This window comes from Rana temporaria, chromosome 5 (assembly GCF_905171775.1).
Source record: "Rana temporaria chromosome 5, aRanTem1.1, whole genome shotgun sequence".
Classification (NCBI taxonomy): Eukaryota; Metazoa; Chordata; class Amphibia; order Anura; family Ranidae; genus Rana; species Rana temporaria.
The window spans coordinates 9370307-9378328 of NC_053493.1; positions in this window are offsets into that span (position 1 = coordinate 9370307).

An 8022-nucleotide genomic window follows, 5' to 3' on the forward strand; every position below is an offset into this window, starting at 1 on the left:
GGTGACCCCACTATGTGTATATAGAGGTGATCCCACTATGTGTATATAGAGGTGACCCCACTATGTGTGTATATAGAGGTGACCCCACTATGTGTGTTTATAGAGGTGACCCCACTATGTGTGTATATAGAGGTGACCCCACTATGTGTATATAGAGGTGATCCCACTATGTGTATATAGAGGTGACCCCACTATGTGTGTATATAGAGGTGAGCCCACTATGTGTATATATAGAGGTGACCCGACTATGTGTATATAGAGGTGACCCCACTATGTGTATATAGAGGTGATCCCACTATGTGTATATAGAGGTGACCCCACTATGTGTGTATATAGAGGTGAGCCCATATGTGTATATATAGAGGTGAGCCCACTATGTGTGTATATAGAGGTGACCCCACTATGTGTATATAGAGGTGACCCCACTATGTGTGTATATAGAGGTGACCCCACTATGTGTATATATAGACGTGACCCCACTATGTGTATATAGAGGTGACCCCACTATGTGTGTATATAGAGGTGACCCCACTATGTGTATATAGAGGTGACCCCACTATGTGTGTATATAGAGGTGACCCCACTATGTGTATATAGAGGTGAGCCCACTATGTGTGTATATAGAGGTGACCCCACTATGTGTATATAGAGGTGATCCCACTATGTGTATATAGAGGTGACCCCACTATGTGTATATAGAGGTGAGCCCACTATGTGTATATATAGAGGTGACCCCACTATGTGTGTATATAGAGGTGAGCCCACTATGTGTATATATAGACGTGACCCCACTATGTGTATATAGAGGTGACCCCACTATGTGTGTATATAGAGGTGACCCCACTATGTGTATATAGAGGTGATCCCACTATGTGTGTATATAGAGGTGATCCCACTATGTGTGTATATAGAGGTGACCCCACTATGTGTATATAGAGGTGATCCCACTATGTGTGTATATAGAGGTGACCCCACTATGTGTATATAGAGGTGACCCCACTATGTGTATATAGAGGTGACCCCACTATGTGTGTATATAGAGGTGACCCCACTATGTGTATATAGAGGTGACCCCACTATGTGTATATATAGAGGTGACCCCACTATGTGTGTATATAGAGGTGAGCCCACTATGTGTGTATATAGAGGTGACCCCACTATGTGTATATAGAGGTGACCCCACTATGTGTGTATATAGAGGTGAGCCCACTATGTGTATATATAGAGGTGAGCCCACTATGTGTATATAGAGGTGACCCCACTATGTGTATATAGAGGTGACCCCACTATGTGTATATATAGAGGTGATCCCACTATGTGTATATAGAGGTGACCCCACTATGTGTATATAGAGGTGATCCCACTATGTGTATATAGAGGTGACCCCACTATGTGTATATAGAGGTGATCCCACTATGTGTATATAGAGGTGATCCCACTATGTGTATATAGAGGTGACCCCACTATGTGTATATAGAGGTGACCCCACTATGTGTGTATATAGAGGTGAGCCCACTATGTGTATATAGAGGTGAGCCCACTATGTGTATATATAGAGGTGACCCCACTATGTGTATATAGAGGTGACCCCACTATGTGTATATATAGAGGTGACCCCACTATGTGTGTATATAGAGGTGAGCCCACTATGTGTGTATATAGAGGTGACCCCACTATGTGTATATAGAGGTGACCCCACTATGTGTGTATATAGAGGTGAGCCCACTATGTGTATATATAGAGGTGAGCCCACTATGTGTATATATAGAGGTGAGCCCACTATGTGTATATAGAGGTGACCCCACTATGTGTGTATATAGAGGTGACCCCACTATGTGTATATATAGAGGTGAGCCCACTATGTGTGTATATAGAGGTGACCCCACTATGTGTATATAGAGGTGACCCCACTATGTGTATATAGAGGTGATCCCACTATGTGTATATAGAGGTGACCCCACTATGTGTGTATATAGAGGTGAGCCCACTATGTGTATATATAGAGGTGACCCCACTATGTGTATATAGAGGTGACCCCACTATGTGTATATAGAGGTGACCCCACTATGTGTATATAGAGGTGACTCCACTATGTGTATATAGAGGTGATCCCACTATGTGTATATAGAGGTGATCCCACTATGTGTATATAGAGGTGATCCCACTATGTGTATATAGAGGTGACCCCACAATGTGTGTATATAGAGGTGAGCCCACTATGTGTATATATAGAGGTGACCCCACTATGTGTATATAGAGGTGATCCCACTATGTGTGTATATAGAGGTGACCCCACTATGTGTGTATATAGAGGTGACCCCACTATGTGTATATAGAGGTGACCCCACTATGTGTATATAGAGGTGATCCCACTATGTGTATATAGAGGTGACCCCACTATGTGTGTATATAGAGGTGAGCCCACTATGTGTATATATAGAGGTGACCCGACTATGTGTATATAGAGGTGACCCCACTATGTGTATATAGAGGTGATCCCACTATGTGTATATAGAGGTGACCCCACTATGTGTGTATATAGAGGTGAGCCCATATGTGTATATATAGAGGTGAGCCCACTATGTGTGTATATAGAGGTGACCCCACTATGTGTATATAGAGGTGACCCCACTATGTGTGTATATAGAGGTGACCCCACTATGTGTATATATAGACGTGACCCCACTATGTGTATATAGAGGTGACCCCACTATGTGTGTATATAGAGGTGACCCCACTATGTGTATATAGAGGTGATCCCACTATGTGTATATAGAGGTGACCCCACTATGTGTATATAGAGGTGAGCCCACTATGTGTGTATATAGAGGTGACCCCACTATGTGTATATAGAGGTGATCCCACTATGTGTATATAGAGGTGATCCCACTATGTGTATATAGAGGTGACCCCACTATGTGTATATAGAGGTGATCCCACTATGTGTATATAGAGGTGACCCCACTATGTGTGTATATAGAGGTGACCCCACTATGTGTGTTTATAGAGGTGACCCCACTATGTGTGTATATAGAGGTGACCCCACTATGTGTATATAGAGGTGATCCCACTATGTGTATATAGAGGTGACCCCACTATGTGTGTATATAGAGGTGAGCCCACTATGTGTATATATAGAGGTGACCCGACTATGTGTATATAGAGGTGACCCCACTATGTGTATATAGAGGTGATCCCACTATGTGTATATAGAGGTGACCCCACTATGTGTGTATATAGAGGTGAGCCCATATGTGTATATATAGAGGTGAGCCCACTATGTGTGTATATAGAGGTGACCCCACTATGTGTATATAGAGGTGACCCCACTATGTGTGTATATAGAGGTGACCCCACTATGTGTATATATAGACGTGACCCCACTATGTGTATATAGAGGTGACCCCACTATGTGTGTATATAGAGGTGACCCCACTATGTGTATATAGAGGTGACCCCACTATGTGTGTATATAGAGGTGACCCCACTATGTGTATATAGAGGTGAGCCCACTATGTGTGTATATAGAGGTGACCCCACTATGTGTATATAGAGGTGATCCCACTATGTGTATATAGAGGTGACCCCACTATGTGTATATAGAGGTGAGCCCACTATGTGTATATATAGAGGTGACCCCACTATGTGTGTATATAGAGGTGAGCCCACTATGTGTATATATAGACGTGACCCCACTATGTGTATATAGAGGTGACCCCACTATGTGTGTATATAGAGGTGACCCCACTATGTGTATATAGAGGTGATCCCACTATGTGTGTATATAGAGGTGATCCCACTATGTGTGTATATAGAGGTGACCCCACTATGTGTATATAGAGGTGATCCCACTATGTGTGTATATAGAGGTGACCCCACTATGTGTATATAGAGGTGACCCCACTATGTGTATATAGAGGTGACCCCACTATGTGTGTATATAGAGGTGACCCCACTATGTGTATATAGAGGTGAGCCCACTATGTGTGTATATAGAGGTGACCCCACTATGTGTATATAGAGGTGATCCCACTATGTGTATATAGAGGTGACCCCACTATGTGTATATAGAGGTGAGCCCACTATGTGTATATATAGAGGTGACCCCACTATGTGTGTATATAGAGGTGAGCCCACTATGTGTATATATAGACGTGACCCCACTATGTGTATATAGAGGTGACCCCACTATGTGTGTATATAGAGGTGACCCCACTATGTGTATATAGAGGTGATCCCACTATGTGTATATAGAGGTGACCCCACTATGTGTATATAGAGGTGATCCCACTATGTGTATATAGAGGTGACCCCACTATGTGTGTATATAGAGGTGACCCCACTATGTGTGTTTATAGAGGTGACCCCACTATGTGTGTATATAGAGGTGACCCCACTATGTGTGTATATAGAGGTGATCCCACTATGTGTATATAGAGGTGACCCCACTATGTGTATATAGAGGTGATCCCACTATGTGTATATAGAGGTGACCCCACTATGTGTATATAGAGGTGACCCCACTATGTGTATATAGAGGTGATCCCACTATGTGTATATAGAGGTGACCCCACTATGTGTATATAGAGGTGAGCCCACTATGTGTATATATAGAGGTGATCCCACTATGTGTATATAGAGGTGAGCCCACTATGTGTATATAGAGGTGAGCCCACTATGTGTGTATATAGAGGTGAGCCCACTATGTGTATATAGAGGTGACCCCACTATGTGTATATATAGAGGTGAGCCCACTATGTGTGTATATAGAGGTGACCCCACTATGTGTATATATAGAGGTGAGCCCACTATGTGTATATATAGAGATGACCCCACTATGTGTATATATAGAGGTGAGCCCACTATGTGTGTATATAGAGGTGACCCCACTATGTGTATATAGAGGTGATCCCACTATGTGTATATATAGGTGACCCCACTATGTGTATATAGAGGTGACCCCACTATGTGTATATAGAGGTGACCCCACTATGTGTATATAGAGGTGACCCCACTATGTGTATATAGAGGTGAGCCCACTATGTGTATATATAGAGGTGAGCCCACTATGTGTATATAGAGGTGATCCCACTATGTGTGTATATAGAGGTGACCCCACTATGTGTATATAGAGGTGATCCCACTATGTGTGTATATAGAGGTGAGCCCACTATGTGTATATATAGAGGTGACCCGACTATGTGTATATAGAGGTGACCCCACTATGTGTATATAGAGGTGATCCCACTATGTGTATATAGAGGTGACCCCACTATGTGTGTATATAGAGGTGAGCCCATATGTGTATATATAGAGGTGAGCCCACTATGTGTGTATATAGAGGTGACCCCACTATGTGTATATAGAGGTGACCCCACTATGTGTGTATATAGAGGTGACCCCACTATGTGTATATATAGACGTGACCCCACTATGTGTATATAGAGGTGACCCCACTATGTGTGTATATAGAGGTGACCCCACTATGTGTATATAGAGGTGATCCCACTATGTGTATATAGAGGTGACCCCACTATGTGTATATAGAGGTGACCCCACTATGTGTGTATATAGAGGTGACCCCACTATGTGTGTATATAGAGGTGATCCCACTATGTGTATATAGAGGTGACCCCACTATGTGTATATAGAGGTGATCCCACTATGTGTATATAGAGGTGAGCCCACTATGTGTATATAGAGGTGAGCCCACTATGTGTATATATAGAGGTGAGCCCACTATGTGTATATATAGAGGTGAGCCCACTATGTGTATATATAGAGGTGAGCCCACTATGTGTGTATATAGAGGTGACCCCACTATGTGTATATAGAGGTGATCCCACTATGTGTATATATAGGTGACCCCACTATGTGTGTATATAGAGGTGAGCCCACTATGTGTATATATAGAGGTGAGCCCACTATGTGTATATATAGAGGTGACCCCACTATGTGTATATAGAGGTGACCCCACTATGTGTGTATATAGAGGTGACCCCACTATGTGTGTATATAGAGGTGATCCCACTATGTGTATATAGAGGTGACCCCACTATGTGTATATAGAGGTGATCCCACTATGTGTATATAGAGGTGACCCCACTATGTGTATATAGAGGTGATCCCACTATGTGTATATATAGGTGACCCCACTATGTGTATATAGAGGTGACCCCACTATGTGTATATAGAGGTGAGCCCAATATGTGTATATATAGAGGTGACCCCACTATGTGTATATAGAGGTGATCCCACTATGTGTATATAGAGGTGAGCCCACTATGTGTATATAGAGGTGACCCCACTATGTGTGTATATAGAGGTGACCCCACTATGTGTATATATAGAGGTGACCCCACTATGTGTGTATATAGAGGTGAGCCCACTATGTGTATATAGAGGTGATCCCACTATGTGTATATAGAGGTGACCCCACTGTGATGGACTTTTTATAATAATTACTCTTTTTATTTCGTTTCTTTTCCAAGAAAAAAAAGCAAGAAAGTGATACAGGAAACATAAGAAGAGGACTAAGCATAGTCCTATACATCAACATATGTATGGAAATTATATTTATTCTCTCTCTTCAACTCTATTTACTATTCATAATATCTGTATCACTACTAGTTTCAATCCATTCCTCTATAATAGACCAAATACTTTCTACTTCTAAACTAAATTTCAAACTACCCGAGTATTCCATCTCCCACTAAATATCCATTTATTCTTTATCTAAAGTACTAATTCCCTCCTTATTCCCGCAGCACTTCCTTCCTCATTTTATCCCCCCTTTCCCTCCCCCCTTATCCCTACCTCTAGACCCCCTTCTTCCCCCATTCCCCTCCTCCAGCCGTCTATCCTCAGGCCGGAGAGAAGAATTAGGAGAAGAGAAGAGAAAAAAAAAAAAAAAAAATTCTTAATAAGACAATACAATACACCCCTCCCCTCCTCCGCTGTCCTCCAACCGTGCGCAAAATGTTCTCTCTCCTATTTTCCTTCTTTCTTCCATCTACTACCCTTTATCTTATTCTCCTATTAGCTTTTTACCTTCCTCCGACTGTAAAAATAATTCCCAAGGTGCCCATATCATTTTAATTTGCTGTTTCTTATCTATTGTTTTTGGGAGGAGTTTCTCCATTATCCCTATTTTCCTTACTTTTTTCAGCCACATAGATATTGGAGGTGCCTCGGGGTCTTTCCATTTTGTTGCAATGCAACTTTTCGCCGCATTTATCAAATGACACATCATTGATCCCTTATATCTCACCGGATATATTTCAGCATGATGTAGTAGAAAAAACGATGGGTCATCTGGAATATGATATTCCGTAAATTCTTGTGTAATTCTCCGTACTGTTTCCCAGAATTGTTGTATTATTGGACATCCCCAAAATGTATGTAGCATTGTCCCTTTCTCCCCACAGCCTCTCCAACATCTATCTGACATTTCAGGAAAAAATGTGTTTAAACGCGCTGGCGTATAGTACCATCTTGTTAATATTTTATAATTTAATTCTTGTATTTTCGTGCATCTTGAAGAATTTAATGCTAAATTTATAATATTTTGGCTTTGTATTGGGGAAAAAACTTGGCCTAAATCTCTCTCCCATTTTACTAGGCTCGACATTCTAAAGTCTTCTGGTGGTGCAGTCAATAATATATACATTTTAGAGACCATATGGGCTAGTGGTTCCTTTCCTCCACAGTACTCCTCAAACTTTGTGAGTGCCCGTTTATACTTTTCTGCACCATCCAGAGTCTCCAGAAAGTGTCGTACCTGTCGCGCTTGCCATATCGGTATCTCACCGCTCCCTCCCCTTTGTGCTATTTCTCCTATTGTCATCCACCCCCTTTCACCCAGAAAGTGGGAGGCTTGAAATCTACCCTTTTCTTTTAATTTCTTGAGTATATGGGATTCCAAACCAGGCTGGAATTCTGGATTTCCTATTATTGGGTAGAGGGGGGAATTATTCGTTGAGAAATTCGGATTATGACATATTTTATTTCCAATCCATAAAG